Here is a 25,624-nt window from a genome sequence, read left to right on the forward strand (position 1 = left end):
CAGAATTGGTGGTAATAATATTATTTGGGGTATTTGCTAAATGCTTACTTTGTGCCAAGCACTGCACTGAGCACTGAGGTAGATACAAGATAATCCAGCCTGAGTTCCTGACCCCCAGCCCACCACGACTGAGGTCTCCCTGCACCCTTGTTGTGTGGCCCCTACCACCAATCCCAGCTCTGCCACTCGCCTGCTGTGTGATGTTGGGCAAGCCACTTAACTTCTCTGTACTTCAGTTACCTCACCTGTAAAATGGGGATTAAGACTGAGCACCCTATGTGGGACAACTTGATTACCTTGTATCTACCCCAGAGTTTAGAACAGTGCTTGGCACATGGTAAATGCTTAACAAATGCCATAATTATTAAAGCCACTGGATCCTGAGACTCCACAAAAATCAGAGAATCAAAGGAGACAGAACAGGTTCAACTGGGGTAGATGGTGACTCTGGTAGATGGTGACTCTCCTGCCTTTTTTTAAAATGGTAGTTTTTAAGCACTATGTTCCATACACTGTACTATGCATTATGCAAGATAATCAGGTTGGACACAGTCCCTGTTCCATATAGGATCCACAGTCTTAATCCCCATTTTTCAGGTGAGGTACCTGAGGTACAGAGAATTTAACTGACTTGTCCAAGGTCACACAACAGACAAGTGGCAGAACTGGGATTAGAACCTAGGTCCTTCTGACTCCAAAGCCCATGCTCTATGTACTAGGCCAAGCTGCTTCTGGAAGAAGAGTCTCTCCGTTAATGTGCGAGAACTCCTCAACCGGAAGCAACTTCTTGACTGAGTGGCCGATCTGATGCAACCGTGCTTCTTCCTGACTATAGCAGAGGGAAAGCTCAGATTCAGGTCACTGACTCCTTGTGGAAAATTTTCTTCACATTTCTACTTTTCACTGTATGGACATGAAATATCTGAATGGCACAGAGCTCTTGAGGGGTCCTGTGACTTTGACCCAGCTGTTAACAACCCCAGCTCCTTCCCACCACAAATGAATGTAAGTCATGCAGGGGGATGGCCGCCGAGGATGCTGGAGGAAAGAGTGCCAAGTGAAAGGCCCGGGCACCAGTCACTGCCAGCGAACTGAAGGGTGGGGACATGTGACGACTACCTATGCCTCTCCAGCGAACCCCGCAGAGGGTTTCTGTTTGAGGAACAGAAAAACTTCCCCAAGTGCCTCACAGTTGAGTTCTGGGGGTGAACATTAATTAGGAAGAGACCTGGTTCTACCCGGGGAGGAACAGGGACACCGAAAACCAGGTGAGCCAACAGCACAGGGAAAGACTTGGGGCCGAACCGGTCTCCTGTGGGAAGATGTGTGTGGCCAGTATGTGCGGTGCGAGAGGAAGCTCCTGACTTTCTTTGCCACTTGCCCTGCTTTCTGTTCTTGATTCTCTGAGAAGAAATTTGTACATCTGGAGCAGCCGCCACCGGGTGACTCAGGCAAGGAGTGCCTACTCGCAAGGCAGCTATAACTTCAGGGTGGGAGGACTGCTGACATTGTGCTGCCCAAGCTGGGCGCCATTAGACCAACAGGGGAATTACAGTATTTGGACTGAGCAATTTGCAGAAAAGTATGTGTCGGGGGGGAGGTCTCCTGTAAGAGATCCTGGGAGGAGGAAGAAGGAGGGAGAAGATGTTTCTTAGAGAAAAGGTTTCAGAAATATCTGCCATTTTTTCCAATTTGGTGAATAGCTAAATGAAAGGGGGAGAATTACAGTGGGGAGCTGAGAACTGGAAACATGTCTCAAAGGAGTGTTACTAGTACGTGTGTGTGTGTGTATGTTACTATGTGAACAGGGGACCTTAGCCCCCTGAGCAAACCAAATTTCTAAACTGCATAATATCCTGATCCCCAGAGAACGAGTTGCCCGGATTGAGAGCAGAGAACACACACTTAGAAGAAGTTATTCTGGTGTCTGGTTTGACAACCTGCATTTGGAGTTGCTTAGCAGGATTAAGGCCTAGCTGCCTCTCAGTCACTCATTCATTCATTTCTTCTGCCTGGAGAATCCTGATAACCATGTCAGGAGAGATTTCGGGGGTGGAAGGGGGGCAGCCCTCCTCCAGTAACAGAAAGCAAAGAGCTGTTCATCTCACCAGACAGGTGTGCATGAATACAAAACACCTGTCCATCAAGGCCAGAAGGAGAGAGTGCTGTGGGGAGAGAGAACAGTGGTGGGCTGGGAGGCAGGGGGAGCGAGTCTCTCCAGGAATAAAAGGAAAATCTCCATTCAGCTCAAAGATGGACTGCGTCTGTCACACGGAAGCCGATTTGGCTGATAAGAAAAAGGCGGTGGGAGGAGGAAGAGACCATAGAGGGAGTGAAAGGGGTGGGCCTGGTGAGGTTCCATCAGACTCCCTAGGTCATTCTGTCCCCAAGGAGAGATGGTGTGGACTCCATCCTGGAAGTGGGAGGAGAAGCAGCATGGCTTAGTGGGTAACAGCATGGGCCTGGGAGTCAGAAGGACCTGGGTTCTAATCCCAGCTCCGCCACCTGTCTGCTGTGTGACCTTGGGCAAGTCACTTCACTGGGCTTCAGTTTGGGGATTAAGAATGTGAGCTCCTTGTGGGACATGGACTGTGACAGGACAGACATTAATATAAATAAATAAATGCCAGGTATATACGTAAGTGCTGTACATATCTTTGTTTGAAGCCTGGGCCTGGCTTCTCCCTCTGCAGCCAAGTCTTATCTAGCCACATTAGAGAAAACACCTCAAGAAACTATGAAATTACTTTGTCTTTTGGTGCTAACAAAGTTATTTAAAGTAAACTAAACTCTGTCACAGAACTGATTCTCCCCACCTTCTCCCACCGACCCCACTGCCTGACTTTTGAAATCCCACGTGGGGGAGAAAATGGACTTTGGGCGATAAGCCATATTCCTGGGTTATCTTGCAGAAAAGGGTAATCTACTGTATTCTTTGGTTTCCAGTTTTTCTCCTTTTTCTCAATTCCGTTAGCTCTTATCTTCACTTCTTTATTTCACAGTTGCCTGAGCATTTACAAAATTTATTTTTCCTCTGTTCGAAGATTCATATACGACTCCTCAAAACGCCACCACTGCTGATTGCTACTCCAGAGGAGGGGCGAGACTGCCTGATCAACAGCGGAGATACTTTCGGAAGATCTTCCGCGGCTAGATTTAGTGCTCGTCCTGGTGGTAAGCGGAGCCGGCAGAGTCTGGAAAGCTTCTGGCAGGCCGAAGGCCCAGTGGCTAAACATTTCTCCTCTAATATGAAATAAGCAGTCCAGAGACCCTGTGAGTTATCGCATGACCTAATGAAGAGAGCCCAGACCTGGGATTCAGAGGATTTGGGTTCTAATCCCAGTTCTGCTACTCGCTTGATATGTGCGATCTTGCGCAAGTCACTTAACTTCCCTGTGCCTCAGTTTCCTCATTATAAAATGGGGATTCGATACCTGTTCTTCTCTCTCCTACTTAGCCTGCGAGCTCCATGTGGGAGAGTGACTGTGTCTGACCAGATTATCTTGGATCTACCCTAGCACTTGATACTCAGTAAGTGCTTAACAGACACCACCATTATTAGAAGACTGGAGTAGGAGGCAGGTGACCTGAGTCCAGTGAGACACTATAGAGTAGGGTCAGCCTTAGAGAGCATCTCTAGCTGGACGGAGTGGTGCGAAGGGCACTGGAGTTTGGACACTGGATTTCCTGCTGTAGGTGATCACTGTGTGGTCCTAATTACAAATAAAAATAATTTAGAGAAGTTGGCTATAGATCAGGTTTGTTAAAAGACCAGATATGGATAAACCTCTGCAGAATGGAAACACAACCCTGGCCCTACAGCGTTTTCTGTAAGTGCTGTGAGCAGGGAATGTGTCTGCCAACTCTGTTATATTGTACTCTCCTCAGCACTTAGTATGTTGTTCTGCACACAGTAAGCGTTCAATAAATACCATCGATTGATTGATTGAAGCGTGGTCATAGGCAAGCTCCTTGACCTCTCGGAGCCTCAATCCAAAAATAACATTAGCCACTCCTGGATCAGACTAACGTTCTATCCAGCTCAGTATTTTACCTCTAGTTTTGGCACCAGGATGCCTGGAGGAATATAGTGTGGAGGCCACCCTCCTTTGCAAAATGAGGATGACACTCCCTAAGAATGCTGGGAGAATCAGTGAGTTAGTACCTGGAATGAGTTTTGAAAGGAAGGGAAGGTTTAAAACAATCCAGTGTTTCTGGTTCTTCAGTACTGGCAGAGTAAACTCACTAGACTGTAAACCCGGTGTGGGCAGGGATTGTCTCTCTTTATTGCTGAAGTGTACTTTCCAAGAGTTTAGTACAGTGCTCTGCACATAGTAAGCGCTCAATAAATACGATTGAATGAATGAATGAATGAACTCAGGATTATGAGATCTAGCAACCTGCTTGCGTAGCTACGGCCAGGGTCTCCACACACACGTTGGCGTGTTTCTCACTATTATCTTAGAATGTAAACTCCCAGAGGGCTGGCACTGGGTCTTTTGAAACTGTCTCGAAGGAAGCACCTGGCATACGGCTAGCTGCTAAATGAACACTAAATCTAATGAAGTCAATGAACGGTAACATATTTGAATGGAGCCAGCAAGTCGCTCCACTAGAGTTGGCTTTTTAACAGAACTAGTTGATAGCTGAAATAGAGGTCTTAAAGGTGACCGTTTTTCTGGAGTGGAATAAGGGAAGGCCTAATTGGAGGCAGGAGGATGGCTGTGTTGATTTTACAGGTTCCCCTCCGCCTGGTGGACCTGTCATTTTATTTCAGCCATAGGATTACCCAGGTTGGAGGGCCTTAGTCTGGGAATTTGCCACTGGTCATGTGATTAGGGGCTCTGAGCAGCCACAATGTTCCTGGAAGAGAAACCCAAGATTTAGAGACCAGGATGACAAGGCTGGGTGAGAGAACGAACAGGACTGGCCGATGCCTGAACAGACTTGATTTTAAGCTAAGTGAGCATGACAAACGCGATGTTAAAACCTCAACCCTGATTAAACCTCTGATGAAGCACAGCATGATAAGTGCCAGGCAACCACAGCTCTACGAAAGCCCAGTGCATTGCAAAAACCGGGAGCTTCTTCCTGCTGCCTCGAAATGCCCACTCTCTCTGACAGGGGCTGATGACAGGGGTTGATAGACCCTCCCGATCAGTAGATCGTCACTTATTTCCTGAGGTGGTCCTAGTGGGGAGAATCTAGCCACGAGCCAATAGAATGAGGAGCAGAGACCATGGAGCTGTCTTCCACTGTGGGGAGAGGCCCTTGTTCCTGGAGTCGATGGGTGGGGACGGAGCCCGGAGGGCAAACTCTTCCTATTATAGCTTTCAGACTGTTAGTCGAGTCCTTCTGCTCCTAATGATCCCCACAGTGACTGCCCATAGGAATCTGGGGAGGGGCCTGCACTGGGAGGGAACCCCATTATCTCACAAGTGGACTCATTTACTAGGGAAGGGCCCAGAGGGTTAACCCAGAAACATAAGCAGTGCCTGCATTCAGTCTCTCCCCACTCCAGTTCATATTTATCTCTGCTGCCTGGGTCATTTTTCCCAGAAGGGATGGCGAAAAGGCAAGCGCAGAGTAAAGCACCTCCATTTTCTGGAGCTGAAGGTGGGCTGTGGATGGGACTTCCTGGGGTGGGGACGGGTGGGAGGGGAGTGGAGTGGCGTGGACTCTGCAAAGGGCTTGAGTGACATCAGTGCAGATGGGAGCTACTGGACTCTCAAGGGCTGCAGCTTCCAGGGGATGGCGTCAAAGGTTGAAGCATCATGGGGAGAAAAAGCAGGATTAGGAGGCCAGAGAGAGTGACCAAGAAGGACAGAGACTGGTGGAATTAGACAACAAAGAGGCAGAAAGGTTAAGAAAGAGTCAGACAGACAGATGGAGAAAGAGGTGGAGAGGGACAGAGATAAAGAACGAGATAAACCGGTAGGCGGAGAGAGACGGAGAAAGGCAGGGAGAGAGAGACAAACACACACATAGGCCGGGGTGACAGGGCAAGGTTGCTTTGGATGTTGCTGGGTGTCGTCCTAGCCTAGGCTCTCCATCACAGCGGCCAACTCTAGGGCTGCCACTGAGACGGCAGCTGTCTAGTAGTCGGCCGAGACAGGGAGGGAAATTTCAGGACTGTCCCACCCAATGCGGGATTCCTGGTCACCTTAACGAAGAGGAGGAAAACAGTAGTTTCTTCATCAGAGAGACCACAAGAGAGATTCTAAGACCCTTCAGGAAATTTAAGAACCATCTTCGTCTGGGTGTAAAACACAACTCTGAGCTGTCATCATCTACTGTGATTATCAACTTCACTTAATTCCCTACTCAGAGCCTCTTATTCAGAAAAAAAAAATCTCTTATTCAGAATTTTGACTCATTCCTTATTAATTCACTGGCAGCTTTCTGTAGTCAGTGATTGAATTATCTAATAATACCTGCCTAAGATGATTAATGTAAGAGGAAGACGTGAGGTTACTTTTTTATATAAATGATTTGTTTCCTGGAATCGTGATTTTATTAAACAGAGGTACAGATGAGGCGGTGAGTGAATTAAGAAGAACGTCTGGCGGTAACAAGGCATTCGTAGAGTTAATAAATGATAACCAGTGCCACAAGTGATTCCACAGAGCTAGCGAGAGAGGCAACGTTTATCCCAATGAGGATCCCAAACTCCAGTGGCTTGTGGAAAGGTTCCCGAGAGAGGGTAGGCCTGGGTATTTCCCGGCCTCACCAGAATGTCAGGGCATATCTTCCATTTAGGATAAATTAGGGAGGGAGCAGAGAATGGTGGACAATGGCAGAGGAGGCAAAGACAGAGAGAATGATAGACTGGAGAAGAAAGGAGGGGGAGATGGCAGTTTGGACTAGGGGAGATGGCTGTATGGAATGATAGAAAGGGTTTGAAGACTCCCAGATTCTCATCCCAGCTCTGTCACTGGCCTTCTGTATAACTCTGGGCAAGTTGCATTTTATCTCTGGGTCATGGTTTCCTCTACTGTAGAATGCGGCTAAAACACTGGCTCTCCCTAACTTTTAGATTGGGAGTCCCAGGTGGGACAGGGACCGTGTCTGCTATAAATGCTGCATTTACCTCAGTGCTCAGTCCAGGGTTTGGCACCTAGTAAGTGCTTAAAAAATACCATCATCATCGTCATCAGTCTCCTCTCTGGCCTCTCTACCTCTACTCCACCCCAATCAACATTGGCCAGTACTTCCCAGATCATCTTCTTTAACTGCTCCCCGGCACACAACTCTCCAATCTTCAAAATCCTCCTCTGGCTTCCCACATCCCTCTGCATCAAACAAGATATCTTCACACGTGACTCTCTATCACCTTTCCTTAATATGCACACTCGTTTTACCTGCCACTCCCTGGTTCACTCTATTCCGCCCTGGCTTCTAACTGAATTTGGCGCTCACCTCACCGACCCCCGCCTTTCATTCTTCATAAATACCTTAATTATCAAATGGGCAATGGGAACAGGTTAATCAGTTCTACCGCTTCCCTCTTCTTCCCATAGCCATGCTTGCCTGTGGGAGGTGAGTGGATTGTTATTTGCTTGGAATGTCCCCCACCTCATGCAATCCCAGAGATTGGGCCCAGGGCCACTGAGTCCTTTGGGATGGCTCTGCTCCACCTTCAGTCTCTGAAAGTGTTTGTGTGTGAAAGTGTGTGTCTTGGCAGTCTGGGTTGCCTTTTTGCTGGTGCTTGTTTAATTCAAGGACGTTCCTGAGTGTATCTCTGAATGCGTCTGAGCTGACAGCCCGATGGTTGTCTGTGGGATATCCCCCGATCAGTACCAGACCTTACACCCCCAAAAAGATGCTAATGTGCAGAGGAAGTGGAGTAGGCACTCTGAGGTCCCATCTAATTTAAGCCTTATGCTTTGACTGAAAACCCAGAGAGAGGTCAAAATCACACCGCACCTTACTCTTTCTCTGCCTAGTGCATGGTAATTCTCATTATGGATTCAGTTGTAGCTGTAGCAATAATGATAACATCCCCAAACCATCCAGGGTTTCATCACAGAGTCCCGGGTTTCATGAGATTGTGACTAAAACCCAAGAAATTTCCCAGAGTTAACGAGTCCCTTCAAAACCAGATCACTGATTGTAATCTCATCATCATTATTCCCACCACCTCCTCCATTATAGTTCCAAATACCACGGCAGAGGTCTTGATTTTCAGTTCGGTTACCATTATTTCCATTAACGCTTTTATCTTATTTCAGGTACCATTAGGAATCCTTCTTTAATGAGGACCTTTGGTGCACGCGTTCATTCGTTCATGTTTCGGGTCAACCCCACCTTCAGCTGCACCGATGAATGTTCCAAGTTCGATTCTCCCCAGCATCATAGCCCTACCCCTTCTATTACATTGACCATCCCTTCCCATTCAGTAGCCATCACCTCATTATAATTCCATTACCTTTTAGCATCGTCCCTATTATAGCTCCATTACCTTTAGCATCATCTCTATTATGCTCCTTATCACCTTCTTTGCAATTCAGTTGCCTTTACCTCTTCCTTCGCAGCCACAAGCTCTTCAATTACAGTTCCATTACCTTTATTATTACCTCAGATGCAGTCATAATTGTTCCCATTGCAATTTCAAATTCTATATCTTCATCTCTACAATTCAAGACTTTTATCCTCATTGGGGTGCCCCAATTAACATTAGATATCTTCTTCACCCTCCCTACTACTAGTAGAGGCCCTGAAGTTATCTTTAACATCTAATCATCTGCCATCATTGTACCCGCAATCCACTTTTAATGAGCTTGACTATTTTCCATTTCTTTGTCGTCATTCTCCTCTAACAGCCTCTTCTGTCGTGGTTTATGGCTGTTGTCCCGCTTTCCTTAAAAGTTATCACCTTCACCTTAGTGCCACCACTAGAGAAGCAGCGTGACTTAACGGATAGAGCATGGGCCTAGGAGACAGAAGGATCTGGGTTCTAATTCCGGCTCTGCCACTTGTCTGCTGTGTGGCCATGGACAAGTCACTTAACTGCTCTGTGCCTCAGTTACCTCATCTGTGAAATGGGGATTAAGACCGTGAGCCCTATGTGGGACAGGGACTGTGTCAAAGCTGATCAACTTGTATCTACCCCAGCGCTTAGTATAGTACCTGGCACATAGTAAGCATTTAACAAAGAACAAAAAACCATCCTCTGCTTCTGCTGCCCTTTGACTCTAAATGCAACTATTACTCCATTATCATTTCAGTTATTCTGGGTTTTTGCAACTCTGCTGCAGTAGGGGCCAACTCACCCCCCATCATCAGGTTATCTCTACAATTCCTCCCCATATTCTATAGGAAGAGACATCTCCTCTTCCACTATGGCATCATTACCTCAATAATTGCAGTTACCATGTCTGCTGTAATTCCATTTCCTTCTCTTGCTGGAGGAGATAGGCCAAAATGCTGTCTTGTTTCTATTTTTAGAGCCTTCAAAGAGCTCTCAGAACCCCATTAGGTTCCCACCTTATTGTCTTCACTACTGATACTGGGAATCCGTCCCCTCCCAGATTTTCGCCACCGAGAGCAGTCACCATCTCCACTGTGAGTCCATTACAGTCCTATGTTAGACTCCCTTTCCTGGAAGGACTCACTGCATGTCTTATTGAATCACCACCTTAAAGTTCTCAATTTCCAGTGTGTTTGACAGTGAGTAGTCAGTTATTAGAAGACCCCAACAAATGGCAGATTTTGATTTTCTAACCATTTCCTGGGCTATGCTCTTGGAGCAGTGGGTAGAGCAGGAAGTGGGTAGTCAGGAAGTCAAGGGTTTAAATCCCAGTTCTGCCACCTGTCTGCTGTGTGGGCTTGGGCAAGTCACTTAAGTTCTCTGTGCCTCAGTTACTTCATCTGAAAAATGGGGATTAAGACTGTGAGCCCTATGCGGGGCAGGGATTGTATTCAACCTGATTTACTTGTATCCAACCTAGCACTCAATACAATGCCTGGCACATAGTGAGTGCTTAAAAAATACCATAATAATAATTTTTATTATTACCCAAAGGTCATCTTGAAGAAAAACTTATCAGGCGCCTCCCATAGCTCTTGGAACAAACCTCTGGACTTCGAATGGTTCTAAATTAGCAATATTACTCAACCACATTTCATTTTTTCTTTTGAAAAATGCATTTTGGAGGTTGCTGGGTGCAAGACCTGACCCTAATGTTGGAAATGCCTAAACATACCAAGCGAAAGGACAGATATTACATTGGATGAGTATGAAACACAGCTAGAGAAACATTCTTCCACTTTATCAGTCCATTATAGTGTTTGACTTTGGCAATCTCATTTTTTTTTTTTTTTACTAGCCTTGGCTAATCAAGCAGGCATAATGGCTAAATTTCTGTGCCTGCTTTACAACCAACCGTCAGTAATCTCCTAGATTTCTCAACTGTCACAGATGAGGTTGAGATTGGGATGTGTATTTGTATAAATAACAGTCCAGTCAAGTGGAAAATGCCATCATATGCAGTGTCTTCCTAGCGGTTCCCAATTTAGTGATGGGCTTCAATTATTTGAGAAGATGCCTGGGTGACTCCAACTATTTTGGCAAAGCATCAAAGGTCAGGTTAATATGTAAGTGCCTTTCCTTTAAACTCATGTCTTGCTTGTGATAACTTCTCTGAATGATGGAAAGCAATTTCAGTAAGTGCTTAACTTAATCAATTTGCATTCCCACACAGACCTCCAGGACTTCTCTGGCACACCCCATCATGCAGGGTGCTTCTACAATTCTCTGCCTTGCCCCAAATTTATAAGACTAGTCTTTGCATAAAATTTGGCTTTCTGCTCCTTCCAATTTCCGCTACTTTCCGTGCCCTCGACCTGAACTGTCAACTCAGCAGCTTCTAATAGTTCTCTATGTAAAGAAGCAGTTTAGCCTAATGGAAGGAGCATGGGCCTTGGAATCAGAGGACCTGGGTTCTAATCCCAGCTCTGCCAATTGCAGAGCTGTGTGACCTTGGGCAAGTCATTTAACTTCTTTCTGTGCCTCAGTTCTCCTCTTCTCCCTCCTCCTTAGACTTTGAGCCCCATGTGGGAAAGGGACTGAGTTCAACCTAGTTAATTTGTATCTAGCCCAGCACTTAGAACAGTATTCAATGTATAGTTAGCGCTTAACAAATACCATACAAAAGACCTAGATGATTCCACCAGTGAGATAGAGAGAAAGCCCAGGAAAAGGCAAGGGGAGAGAGACAGGGACAGGGTATACCTTATGAATTTAGTTTAGCAAATGAGCTAATAAAGTGAAAGGTAAGTCAACTTCCCACTTCAATTTGGAGCACTGGAAAAAGGGCATAGCTGTTAAATACAAGCGCTTTAAATTGGTTCTCGTGTATTTACCTAGCTGTCCTTCAATATGTAAGACACCACTGTGGAGGGTGAGATTTGCTAGTGGAGGTCGATGAGACGGATAAAACCGACGCATGTGACTGACATATCGTTCCCGATCAGATACACAATGCATTAGGCTTTGTTGTGCTGTTGCATTTGTTACCCGAGTAGTAGTAGTAATAATGCTATTTATTAAGCACATTGCATGGTGCTAAATAGTTGAAAAGTATCTGACACTGTGTCTGTTCTCTCTCCGTGTCCCGATATTCTACTCCAAAGCCAGTTGCCCCATTTCTAAAAGCCGGAAGTCAGATTGGCCTATCTTCTTCTGCTGGACCCCAAATGACCATAACAAAGTCTCATCACTGAGATTTATTATTAATAATAATAATAATAAATTATGGTACTTGTTAAGTGCTTATTATGTGCCAAGCACTGTCCTAAGCACTGGGATAGATACCAATTAATCAGGTGGGACACAGCCCCTGTCCCCCATGGGGCTCACACTTTTAATCTCCACTTTCCAGATGAGGTAATTGAGGCACAGAGAAGTGAAGCAACTTGTCCAAGGTCACACAGCACACTAGTGGTGCAGCTGGGATTAGAACTCACATCTTCTGACTCTCAGTCCCCTCTATCCACTAGGCCACGCTGCTTCAGTATTTGGTCTAGGAAGACTCTGGCTAGAATCCTGCCAGCAATGGAGAGCAGCAAGATCTCACAACAGTAAATTCCTCAAAGTTTGCGAAAATTTCCTGAAAGTGCTTTAGTGTGTAACTATCCTCTTGAGGAACTTGCTCTTTAAAAAAAAAACAAAAACAAAAAACCCCCTGCCGAGGTTAAGCAGACCTGAATAAAGGTCTTGGGTTTTCTGAGCCTGGAAATGCATCTGGACTTTCTGGGTAAATGTCTGCAGAGGTGGGCATGGAAGGAAGCTCCAAGCCACCTACACTATCCTCTTGCAGTGCCCAGTGTGGGCCAGGTATCCAGTTTGACTACAGTGGTGCACTTTACAGCTGACTGTGCACTGCCTAGTACGGATTCAATCCTAAGCACTTCCAAGCCTCCCTCTGCCATATCTCTTGCCACTGAATTCTGTGGCTTGGACATGGCAGAGAAGCAGCATGGCTTGGTGGAAAAAGCACGGGCTTGGGAGTCAGAGGTCATGGGTTCTAACCCTGGCTCCGCCTCTTATCAGCTGTGTGACTTTGGACAAGTCAGTTAACTTCTCCGTGCCTCAGTTACCTCTCGTCTGTAAAATGAGGATTAAGATTGTGAGCCCCGTATGGGACGACCGGATTCTAAGTGCTTGGCATATAGTAAGAACTTAACAAATACCATCACTATTATTATGGCACCCTGGTTATCCCCAACCTGGAAAGGGAGTATGAAGGGTCTGGATTCCCCCTGATAAATGCATGAGAAACAAGGGAGAGGATATGGGTGGGGTCAAGGAGCAGCTGGAAGGTTGCTTCTTCCGCTGGAGAGGAGATAATCATTCCAACACAAAGCCTTTTGGGAAGTCTGGGAGGGGAAAAGTCTTAAATCTTGAACCACTTTCTCCGGGGAAAAAACAACAAAAAACTACCCATCAGAAGTAGTTGCAGCCATTATAAAGCCTGGTGCTAATGTAGCAGATGACTATTTGAGGCTTTTTATGATTTATCTCCATGATCCATTCTATTGATGAAATGGAGTATTCCTAGCCTCTGCCCTACCTGCTGTCATTACGCACCCATAAGTCTGTGGTGTGTATAGGCATACCCAAACAAATACTCTCTCTCAAACATACAAATACGTACACCACTTGTAGTCTCTCTTCCTCTCTCTCCCCCTCCCTCCTAGTATGAAGACATTGCTTGCAAAGCTATCTCAATTCCAGGAATAGTCTTGAAGCTGGGAGCTCAGCTTCCCAATATCCCATTCATCTCTATTTGGTGGGAAGTTGAAAGCTTGCCTGGGACCATTTAAATTCTAATGCTATTAAGGGCTCATCTGCGCAGTGGGGAAAAAAAAAGATTTAAAAAAAACCCTGCTATATTCTAGAAAGGATGAGCTCTGAAGGTGTGTTCTGCAAGACAGTCTAACCAACATACCTTCCATCTGCCCCGCTAAAGCACGCCCTCAGATAAAGAGCCTTTTGGCACATTCAGATAATTTCAAATGCTCTGCCCTCTCTCTCCCACACCACCACACCAATCTTATGATGAAATCAGTGAAAAAGCTGTATACAAAGGCAATGGGAAGAATCTGAGCCTAATGAAACATGCTGTCTCTGAGATCAGACACGAGATGCACTATTGAGTTGGTAGGAAAGGATGGCCCGGCCTTCCTCAGACCCCTATCTGTTCCACTGGGGTGATCAGCCCTGTCTGGGGGTGTCCCCTGTCCAGCATTAGGTGGGAAACTCATGCTTTTGGGAGGTCTGCTCAGTCACCTGGAAGGCCCAGGGTGAAATGCATTAGGGTTCTGCCTTTGGCTGGGTGACAGGAATTCCAAAGCTGCAGCAATGGCTGCCAAGGCATGAAGGCGGGGGAAGAGAAGGATTGGGGGGGGGGGGAGAAGAAATTGGAGGAGAGGCAGCCTAGCCTCCTTCTCCTCCTCATTTGATCACAAAAGTAGTCCCCTCTGCAGCCAGTCGCTGTTGCTGCCTTTGCCACTCCCACCACTAAGCTAGATGAGCCTGGGGCTGCTCATGGCAATTTCCAGTGTGGCAGGAATGATTTGTTCTGCTCATTCTGGGCACTCCTATGAAAAGCCCCGGATGGTCCAGTTCAATCAAGGCTATGGTAGTGACCCTATCCACCTGGGAATTCTCTCCCGGCACTTACTACAGCGCTTTACTTACAGTAAGCACTTAATAAATACTATCACTACTACTAGTGGCAGGTGGTGAAGGTGGAGGAGGGGATGGTGATGGCAGTGGAGGACAAGAAGATAGGGGAGAAGGAGGGAGGAGGAGAGGGCACCTGGTAGTGAAGCAGTACTGGCAGAGGATGGTGCCAGTGCTCCTGTCCCTTTCCCCTCACCCCTTCCTCCTCTTCCCTCTACTTTTCTTCTCTTTCATTCTCTCCATTGACTCCCTTGCTCTCTGTGTCAACCCCCTTCTCTACTCTCACTGCTCTCCATTTCTCTCTGTCCCTCTCTTTGCTCGGCCCTCCGGAGGCCTCAGTCCCTTCCTACCCCAAGGGATTCTGGGATCTGCTGGACACTGGAGCTTCCGAGCTTTCAGGTGCCATGAAGGTGTTCTGAATGGAAATGTTCTACTACTCTGGGAAGGACTGTGAGGTGCTTCTGACATTCGTTGGCAACCGAGGAATGGGGGAAGGGCAGGGGTGGATGGGACGGTAGCCTGGAGCATCCTTTATGGAAAAGGTCTCTATCAGACTTCTTTCTGTTCAACCCACAAAGGTTCTGATTCGATGAAAAACTGTTATGAGAATAAAACATGTACTTTGGCAAGTACCAGATTCCTATAAGTCTTTGCGGTAGACCTTTTTATTATTTCCACTATAAATTCTTCTGATATATATATATATACACACCCCCTCACACACCTCATGAAAAAAGAATTAGGAAAGCTTTAAAATTAAAAGAAAAAATGACAGGTTTTTCCTTCAGCCATATAAATAATTACGGATGGAGATAAAGAGATGGATATTTCTTCATATCATGGACGGCGAACTTTATTATAGGTTTGGAAACTCAAGAATTTTTTAAGTCAGGGCTTCTGAATAATTCAAGACTGATTTATACAGGCCCATTGCTGGTTCTGGTGGGCTGGGACTACAGGCCTTAGCAACCCTTAGCATGACTGAGCACAGTAATACACTTTTATTACAGGCTGCAGCACCAAGTCGCTTTCCAAAGGGAACTATGGGAAACCACTGGATCGGAACCTGTCTCCTTCCTGCCAGCCAGCAAACCAGCGTAACTGGTTCCTGCAGAGGTACCACTGAAGTGTGAAATAGACAGTTTGGCTTCCTGGCCCCATCCCCCGACAGGTGGTTCTGAAATTGAGGATCACTCAGCCCGGCAGCAAAATGTACTGACCAGCAAGCTACATCAAAACTCCAAGAGGTCAGCGAAAACTGGAGTAGGGGCAACTGGGAAGAAACAAGGGGGTACAGTACCTCTGGAAGCAGTCTTTGTTTTCCTCTCTTTTCAGGCTGGCTCTTTGATCCAGTTTCTGCAGCGAGCCTGGTGGGTTCACCTAGGCGAGAGAAGGGAGAACGGTGGTAAATGGTAAAACCCTCCCAAGGTATGTGGAAGTTCATTAGGTTAATTTCCCAAGCAAAGCTTGCTCCTGATCTCAAAGGAGCTTTATCAGTTTCATTCCTTTCATTTCATTACTCCTCACCATCTCCCCGTGAAACAGGTGGAGAAAACACTGAAGAAGCCCTGATATACTGAGCATTTGTAAAATCGCCCCTATATTTGCTAGACATCAGAATAACCACAAGACCGCAATGACGCCCTTCTTCCTGGAAAGAGATTTTGGGGAAACTGGGTAATTATTTTGACCTCCTCTGGATGTGAAACTGGGGAACCATGCCAGCTGTTGAGGAATGATGCCTGGGGAACTGGGATGGGTGACCCAGATTTAACAAATTATCTTTAGCTCATGCTTATGAGCAGACTTATCTATGGAGGGTTCCCAACACAAGTAAGTACTCTGGGTTTCTGGGTGGGGGCTCCAGCTGTGGGTTCAGAGTAATCAAGAGGGTATTGAACCCTGCCCTTTCTATAGAGAGGGTGGTGACACATAAAGGTTACCAATAATGCCTTTTTTCCTTCTCACTGCCCTCCTCTTATTGAGGTTCTACTTAGAGTTCATTTGCAATGCAGAAAGGGAAACCAAGAGCCAAGGAGGTCAAAGGGATTACTGAGTGCAGAATGAAAATCAGAGACCTGCAATTGAAAAAAGCTCCAAATAACTACTCAGGAAGGCATTTTGGGGAGTGGGGGAACAAGAACTGTATTCGACAAAGCATCTCTTCTCTTGGCTTACTTCAGCATGGAACCACTTTGCCTGGAGTTACTCTTACTCATTTGCCAGAGGAAAAGTAGCACCGTTAAGATGGGTCAAACCTGCCTACTAATGAGTCAGCAATATTATTAACCCAAACAGATGTTTCCTCTATCCGGCCAGTTTCTGGCTCTTCCCCCTCCTGAACTGAATCAATGGGAGCTCAGTGAACAATAATACTCTGGCAGCATTGGTCTTCCAAGGTATTTATAAGGGTTTACTCTGTGCTGAGCATGTGTTAAACACTGGGGTAACAACAAGATAATCAGATATCCAGTCCCTGCCCCACATGAGGTTCACGGTTTCGAAGGGCAGAACGAGTATTTTATCTCCATTCTACAGGCAAGGAAACAGAGGCACAGAGAAAGTAAATGACTTGCTCAAGAGCACACGGCAGGAAAATGGAGGAGTCAGGACTAGAACCCAGGTCTACTGATCCTCAATTTGGTATCCTCTAGGCTGCAATGATCCCTTCACTTCTGGGCCCCAGGCTGGTGGCCCAACCCTGGACTTAACAATAATAATAATAATTGTGGCATTTGTTAAGCGCTTATTATGTACTAGGCACTGTACTAAGTGCTGGGGTGGATACAAGGAAATGAGGTTGGACACAGTCCCTGTCCTACAAGGGGCTCACAGTCTCAATCCCCATTTTACAGATGAGGTAACAGGCATAGAGAAGTGACGTGACTTGCCCAAGATCACACAGCAGACAGTGAGATAAGCTGAGAATCAACAACCCCCAGCCATACAAAACGTGATGAATTTAGAGGGGGAAAGAATAGATAGGTGGCTGGGGAGCCCCACCAAGCTTTATGGGGAAATCCTGAGTCTGTAATTTATCCCTTTGTAAAAGAAGGCTAAGGTCATTTTCTCTAAACTATGATCCAAGTAATAGCAGCACTGCCATCCAGCAAGTCTGGGAAAATTGCTCCAAAGTCAAGACATTGGTTATTGAAATATTATTTCTGCCCTATAGCATCTCTGAACATAATGAAAATACGATGTGGACGCGTGCTTAGCCATATGACTTATCACACTAATAGATCCATTCAGTTTAGCTGGCAGACCCCTCCTAAATCTCTGAAGAGACCACACATGAACCTCATCTTGCAGAAGGTTCTCTTGTAGTTAGATACCCGAGAAAGGACTGTTATTCCAGACATCCCGGCTGGCTGCTTTCCCAAACAGCTGTGCTTGCAGGTACAGATACCAGAGGCAAGATGTCTGGGGGGGGGGGGGCTATTCATACTGCCAAAGGTTGTCCACCAGACACTGTCAAATGCCTAGGAAACAGAAAGGGATGAAATAAGAGGCAGAAAAGAATTGTGAGGAGGCTCTTCTGCTTCCTACCAAATGCTCTGGTCCTTTTCCATCCTGCTTTAGATCCATCTGTCCGTCTGCTCTCCGTCAGAAATACTTAGAGTAGTCACAACACTTGTTTCCTCATGATAGTTTGCAACATCCCAGGACTAAATTGCTTCTTTGCAAACTGTCCTTTGACATGTGCATGGGTACGGAATTAACCTTTCAAGTAAGTGAGTTTTTCCAGGATTCTGGGTGCACCTTTCACACCCTGGGAGAGACTCTTGACAAAAAAATCCAGACACCAGGCCACTCGATTCTCTCCAAATAGGAGAAGAAGTATGACCTAGTGCTTGGGAGCCAGAGGACCTGGATTCTAATCCCGGCTCTGCCACTTGACTGCTATGCATGACCTTGGGCAAGTCATTTAACTTCTCTGTGCCTCAGTTACCTCATCTGTAAAATGGGGTTTAAGACTGTGGGACAACCACTGTGTCCAACCTGATTAGCTTGTAGCTATCCCATCACTTAGTACAATGCCTGGCACATAGTAAGCATTGAACAAATATCACAAAAAAATACCCCCATGTTAGATAACAATGAAGACTGTTCTACCACGCTGAGGGAAGAAGTATTTGCTCGGTGGCCCTAGGGTGGGGCCACTGGAGGATGAGTGGTCTCTGAGAGCAAAGTCTGTATCTGGTCACACCCAGAGCCTGTACAGCCTGCTGTTTTTTTGGGCATACTCTCTTCCCATCTTACATCTTGGAGCCTGGATGGAATATGGCCAGGAGGTGGCTGTGTCCCCCGCCCCCCCCCCCCCCCACCGATGCAACTTTCCCTGATTCTGTCTTCAGTGCCCAGCTGGGTGAGGCTCAGTCAATCCCCTAAATTTGGACTGTAGGAATCTGTCATTTTTGATTCCTCTTCCACTTAGGTTCAAACCCTGGTTCTTGGAATGTTTCTCTGAGGACATTCCATGGTCATCCAATTAGGCCACTGGTCTCCCGAGTGCTGTACCAGTCAAGGACTGCTAGGCTCAGGAGGCTGGCACTACCATCCAGGGCCCTGCATGACTAGGGTTTGTGAAACCTGGGGTGAGAAGGGCCAGGTCAAATCTCCCTGCTCCTAGCCCCTATAGCCCATCCCTCCTCTTGGAAATCATGTCTTGCAGCCAATCTCTTACAGGAAGCTTTCCCTGATTAACTTCCTAACACAGTCTGTGAGCTGCGTTTCCCTTAACTCGCTTTTCTAATTACTGATTCCAAATGTCCTAATCTATGATGACTGTAAGTTTTGCTCATCTCTATAAGGTTATCAGCGTCTCAAGGGCACGGATCGTCTACTCCAAGCTCATGAATTTACATACTCTTAGTTCAATACGCTCTGATACTTGCCTGCCTGCCTGCGTTGTTTCTTCATCGTTTTTGTATCCTGCCTGGGTTGGACTGCCCAGGTCTCTAGGATGGGCAATGTACTGACCATGCATATGGCACACAAAAAAGGCCCTGAAGGCCCTGGGCCCCTCCTCTCCCTCAGAAATATGTCTGTGGACAGGGACTCCATCCTTGTGGTCCTTTCAGCTGGACCTCAGGCTGGATTACGATGCTCAGGGCATCTTTCCGAGCAACTTTTCCAGGCTTTATAAAATCTGCATCTGGGAGAGCCCCTGTGGTCTTTTCATACCTTCATTTTGCAATTAATTAATCTTGAGGTAGTAATGGCTGGAACATCTGACAGGCAGGCCCATAATTATCTTTCATTATTATTACAAACAGAAAGAGGGGGCAAGATGGCTCATATTTTTGTGAGTCCTGGGCTTAATGGAATGACCCAGCAGAGGATTAAAGTAACAGGCTGCCCTTTCCACCTGGATTTTATTAAAAAGACTTTGAAATTGGGCTGTACCTTCCCCCAGAGAGCAAAGGCAGAAAGCTGTGGAACTGGATGAGGCTGGGAGTTTACTCTGTGGAGTTGTCAGAGGGAGGCAGTCTCCCTTCTTTCCTGGAGGAGCCTGGGACCCAGTCCCAGTGCCCTGCCCTGTCAGAGTCAGGGGTATGATCAGAGAGGGGACAACCCTGCAGAAAGTGATGTCTCTATGCCAGAGCAACATCTGGCCTGAACACCCAGAGAGGGATGGAAAGTGAGATGATCACTTGAAAAGGTGGCTGGGTCTGTGACTTGGCCATTTCCTTAAGTGGCATAATCCAGGACAAAGAGCCTGGTCCCGGGAGTCAGGAGACCTGGATTCAAGTCACGTCTCTGCTCTTGGCTTGCTGTGAGAGTTTGGGCACATCACTTAACTTCTCTGGGACTTGGATCCCTCATCTGCAAATTAGGGGTAATAATACCTGCCTCTTCCTAGTAATAATAACTGCCTCTTCCTATCTTGCAATGATGTTGTGTAGTTAAGATGGGATCACTGATGTGCAAGTGCCTGGGTTCTAATCCCAGCTCCGCCACTTCTCTGTTGTGTGACCTTGGGCAAATTGCTGCACTTCCTTGTGCCTCAGTTACCTTCTCTGTAAAATGGGGATTAAGACTGTAAATCCCACAAAGGCCATAGACTATGTGCAAACTGATTAGCTTGTATTTACCCCAGCATTTAGTACAGTGCCTGGCACTGACTTTAAGTTTTCTAGCAGGACCTGAATCTTGCCCGAACTGTAGCCTAACAATCTGATGGTGCTCCACAACAGTCGGCAAAGCTTGATACTAAGCTTGTTATGGACAGAGAATGTGTCTGCTAACTCTGCTGCAGTAACCTCTCTTTAGCACTCCATACAGTGCAGAGCACTGATGAAGATGATGATTATGGGGATTCTAAGCCTAAGTCTCTAGAGCTCACTTTCTGTAGCAAAATTCCTACTTTATAACCTCCCTCCCCCAAGGGAGCTGCATTGTTCAGGGGACCCTGTGAGATGAATGGAGACATAGTCATTTCAGATATTCTCTGTCTTACTGCTATCCTGTTACCATTATTTCCAAATTAATTATTTTGGTAAGTTCTCATACTCTGTCTACACATTAGGGATCTGATCTGAATAGCGGGGCGGCTTTGAATAGACACAATTGGTGCCACTCAACAAATGGGCAATTTCCATTATTCACAGATAATTCTAGACTTCAAATAATTTATCGCAACAGTCTCGGCTTAGAAGGAGGTGTTGGGGGGGCTCCCACCAACGAAAAGGAGATCACACATTTGTCTGTACCTGTCGACTTATCAGATTGCTATTTAAGAAATTACACAACCACATATCCATCTTTCCATTCTCTTCTTCCCATTTGTAATACCGTTTGCATTCGTCCGTCCTTCTAAATTGTAAACTCCTTGAGGGTAAAGATTTTGTCTTCTAAAAACGTTTTTTTCTAGCAAGTGCTTAGAATAATGCTCTGCACGCAGGAGGTGCTCAATAAATACTGTTGACTCATTTGTTCCTGCTTGTTGGGCCATTTCTGTGTCCCTGTGGCTTCCTGTCCACAGAATCGCAGGGGCAAAGGCCTGCATGGAACTGGACAGTCTGTGGGTCCCTTTGGTCCTGGATCTGTGCCTTCTCCAGACCCTTGAGAAGCTCAGACTCTGGGTGTCTTCCCTTGCTCCTTATTTTGCACCTGCCTAGGGCATGATGGACTATGGAGTCTAGTGTGTCTGCACATGTGCAAACGGCCCCAGTAGGGACTGCTGGGCCTTACTGACCAGCACACCCACCCACTGCCTTGGATGAGCCAGATCCAAATGGATCCAGGCCGAATTCTTAGCCTAGGTTCCCAGGGCTCAGCTCAGGTCCCGCCTGGCCCGAGAGCTAGGACTCGGCCTAGTGGGCTGGCATTGGTCTAGAAGCCCCAGCCCTATGACCCTACCCTGGGACAGTGGGGCTGGAAGATAATAATGTTGGTATTTGTTAAGCGCTTACTATGTGCAGAGTACTGTTCTAAGCACTGGGGTAGACACAGGGGAATCAGGTTGTCCCACGTGGGGCTCACAGTCTTAATCCCCATTTTACAGATGAGGTAACTGAGGCACAGAGAAGTTAAGTGACTTGCCCACAGTCACACAGCTGACAAGTGGCAGAGCTGGGATGATGCGATGGCTCATTTTCCCGAGCCTCAAATCGGCACCTCTTTGGCTTGGTTCTCTTGTAAATTAGTTTTCCCTCATAATTAGTCATTATTGTGTCCTTCAGTCTGTATCTTTGGGTTAAAGTGCAGTCCCAAACGCATTGCACTGGAAATTTTGGAGGCAAGAAGGCTTGAGAACCAATTAGCCATGTGTAACAAAGAATCTTCCATCAGCAGGCTTCTTTATGAGTCATGACAGTCCCTCCCTGCTTCAGTGGCATTTGCAAGAGACTGTCCTCAGACTCAAGTGGACTAATTTAGATCCTTTTATCTAGAACGAGGGTCACTAGGGAGTTTGTTCCTAAACATCAGTCCCATTTTCAGGCCAATCCATCAACAGTATCTTCTGAGTGACTAATAAGTGCAAAACTCCATACTAAGTGTTTGGGAGAGTTCAATAAAAGCAAGGCACTAGTTGCCTGGCCTCAGGGGGAGCTCATGGGGAAGACAGACAAAAAGGATTTGCAGAGGGAACCTGAAGGAAGGACAAGGATGTACACAGTAGCCCTGCAAATAAATATGCCAGGATGGCAAAAGTCACTCTGTACCCCTGGGCAGAAAACCTAATTTTTGCTCTTCTACTTCTTTACTCCTTGGGTCAGACTCACCACCTCAAACAAGTCTGCAAGAGATCACTCTTGCCCAGCTTCCTGCATTGGGATTTGGGGATGGGGATGGGGAGATCCAGCCATATGGATGGCCTTCAAAAGAGACAAATAAGAAACAACATGGCCTAGTGAAAAGAGAAAGGGTCTGGGAGTCAGAGAACCTGGATTTTAATCCTGGCTCTGCCAACTGCTTGCCGTGTGACCTTGGGCAAGTTGCTTAACTTTTCTTTGCCTCAGTTCTCCTGTTCTCCTTCGGTCTTACACTGTGAGCCCCAAATGGACAGGGACTGTGCCCAACATAATTAACTGCTATCTACCCCAGCGCTTTAGAACAGTATTTGACACTTAGTCGGTGCTTAACAAATACCATCAAAATAAATAAATAATTAAAACCAAGCAATCTCCAAATCAGCCACACTACCCTGGAAGGAGGCCCCTCTAAGGGCTTAGCCTAAATGCATTAATTATCCATTAATCACCATGGGGGTGGGCATAATCTCCAATCTGCCTGTGGGAAAAAAACCAAAGAAAATATTCATGCAATCATATTTATTGAGCGCTTACTGTGTGCAGAGCACTGTACTAAGTGCTTATAATAATTATGGTATCTGTTAAGCACTTACTATGGGATAGGCATTGTACTAAGAGCTGGGATGGATACAAGCTACTTGGGTTGGATACTGTCCCTGTCCCACATGGGGCTCACAGTCTCAATCCTTATTTTACAGATGAGGTCACTGAGGCATAGGGAAATGAAGTGACTCGCCCAAGGCCACACAGCAAACGCTTACTATGTGCCAAGCACTGTTCTAAACACTGGGGTAGATACAAGGTAATCAGGTTGTTCCACACGGGGCTCACAGTCATAATCCCCATTTTACAGATGAGGTAACTGAGGCACAGAGAAGTTGAGTGACTTGCTGAAAGTCACACAGTTGACGAATGGCAGAGTCGGGATTAGAACCCACAACCTCTGACTCCCAAGCCCGTGCCTTTTCCACTAAGCCAAGCTGCTTCAATTCTGCGGGAGCCAAAAGCAACCTCGAATATCTGATGCCATAGTTTCCCTGGGACTTGATGAGTCTGCAACTTTGTTTCCGACTGGCTGTGGAAGAGGTGTGATTCTAAATGGCCTGTGTAAGATGGGTAATGGGCCATGTTCAGTGCTGTGAGAGAATCAACTGTGCTTGAATGGTGGAGCAGGTCTGCAAAGACTGAGAGACTCAGGTCTTCCTAGAGTCAGCTCATCTCTCCTCAAAGGGGCTCACCCCGAAGGCACAACTTTACAGCAGTTCAAGAAGACCCAGACTTCTTAACAGGATGGTGGATTTCAATATAAAAAACCTGGCCATCACAACCTGGATGTCTAATAAAAATCTCCTTTCTCTCTCTCCAACTCATGAAAAAGAACCAGACCTAACGTTTCTGGGTGCCTCTGGGTAGTGGATACTCCTCTGAGTCAGTCAGTCAATCGTTTTTATTGAGCACTTACTGTGTGCAGAGTAATAATGATAAGGTTGGTATTTGTTAAGCGCTTACTATGTGCAGAGCACTGTTCTAAGCGCTGGGGTAGACACAGGGGAATCAGGTCGTCCCACGTGGGGCTCACAGTTAATCCCCATTTTACAGATGAGGTTACTGAGGCACAGAGAAGTAAAGGGACTTGGCCACAGTCACACAGCTGACAAGTGGCAGAGCCGGAATTCGAACTCATGACCTCTGACTCCCAAGCCCGTGCTCTTTCCACTGAGCGCTTGGGAGAGTACAATTTAACAGGAAACAGACACATTCCCTGCCCTCAGTGAGCTTTTACAGTCTGAGTCTTGAGCTGGGCAGTGGTGGGGAGGGCAGAATATTGAGGCAGCTATAATGGCTGTGAGTAGGGTCTGGGAGGCTGAGGGAGTGATCATATAACAACACAGACTCAGCTGGCCGGGCTGGGAGGGTGTTCTTGTCCAGCAAAGGTGAGTGGATGGTCACTCTTCTGCCTCATTCAGACATGGAGGAGTCTTACCCCAGCCAGGACCATCGGGTCAAATCACGGGGAGAGAAATCAGATCTCCAAGGCCTAAAAGTCATTTGGCTCCACCGTCATCATCAATGGTATCTAATGAGCATCTGCCGAGTGCCAAGCCCCCGTCCAAGTGCTTGGGAGAGTGTAACAAAAGCTTGGGGCATACAAGACCTTTGGCTTCCAGGAACCAACCATCGCAATAGTGTTTAAAAAAAATGGAAAAGAGAAGTACACCAGCGACATTGCACGTCTTCAAGCTACTGACCCTCTCGGTCATCAAGTGCATCTTTTGCAGCTAACTGGGAAGAGTGGGAAGGGCTGGAAAGAATGGGATAGATGGGTAAAGGAAGTCAGCAGCATCGGAAAACCTAAAAAAAAATCCATTTTTCCAGGCTGTTCCCCTCTATTCTCATCAGAAAGCTAAATCCAACTGAGTTTCTCTTTCCTCTTTCTTTACAATTCCCTCAAGTCCGCAGATTGCTGAGTAAATGTGCTGCAACAGGGAGTTAATTTTTTGGTTTTCTGAACCCTCCTCCTCCCTTCCCCCACCCTCTCATTGGGGAGATTTTCCCTGTGGTCTGGATTCACGTGTAACACGCCGTCTCTCCTTGGAAGGTCAGACAGAGTTTATTAGCCTTCATTGCCGGCTGTCATTTCAAAAGTCAGGATCAGCTATAAAGTTCTAAATTATGGGGGCTCTGGCTCCCTTTGAGATGGCCCATCTCCCTGCCTTCCCGGTGACTGCTGAGTTCAGCTGGAACCCTCTGTCATCCCTCCCGCCCCTTGCTTCCACTTGGGGACTCTGCACTCAGAAATGTCTTCTGCCCACCTCACATCTGGTGTCTGGCTCAGCACATAACAACAATAATAATAATGGTACTCGTTAAGTGCTTACTAGGTGACAAGCACTGTTCTAAGCCCTGGGGTAGATACAATGTGATCAGGTTGGACACAGTCCCTGACCCAGTGGGGCTCATAGTTGAGGGAGCTGAGGCACGGAGGAGTGAAGGGACTTGCCCATGGTCACACAACGGACGTGGCAGAGCCGGGAACAGAACCCAGGTCCTCTGACTCCCAGGCCCGTGCTTTTTCCACTAGGCCATGTTGCTTCTCAAATTTGCTATTGTTTATCTGAAGGAGATGAAGCTTGTTATTGTCATGGCAATTCCCAAATCAGTCACCTCGGCATTT

At 46.6% G+C, this 25,624-nt stretch overlaps 1 protein-coding gene across 2 annotated transcripts in view; it reads right to left on the reverse strand.

The window, feature by feature from the left end:
* Nucleotides 1-25,624, reverse strand: part of TNR (tenascin R) — a 228,604-nt gene that overhangs the window by 98,722 nt on the left and 104,258 nt on the right. For both annotated transcript variants that reach the window (XM_029081118.2, XM_007668916.4), the window contains exon 2: nucleotides 15,489-15,568. The gene's annotated coding sequence lies outside the window, so the exon portion shown is untranslated. The remainder of the gene's footprint in view (nucleotides 1-15,488; nucleotides 15,569-25,624) is intronic.

This window comes from Ornithorhynchus anatinus, chromosome 16 (assembly GCF_004115215.2).
Source record: "Ornithorhynchus anatinus isolate Pmale09 chromosome 16, mOrnAna1.pri.v4, whole genome shotgun sequence".
NCBI lineage: Eukaryota > Metazoa > Chordata > Mammalia > Monotremata > Ornithorhynchidae > Ornithorhynchus > Ornithorhynchus anatinus.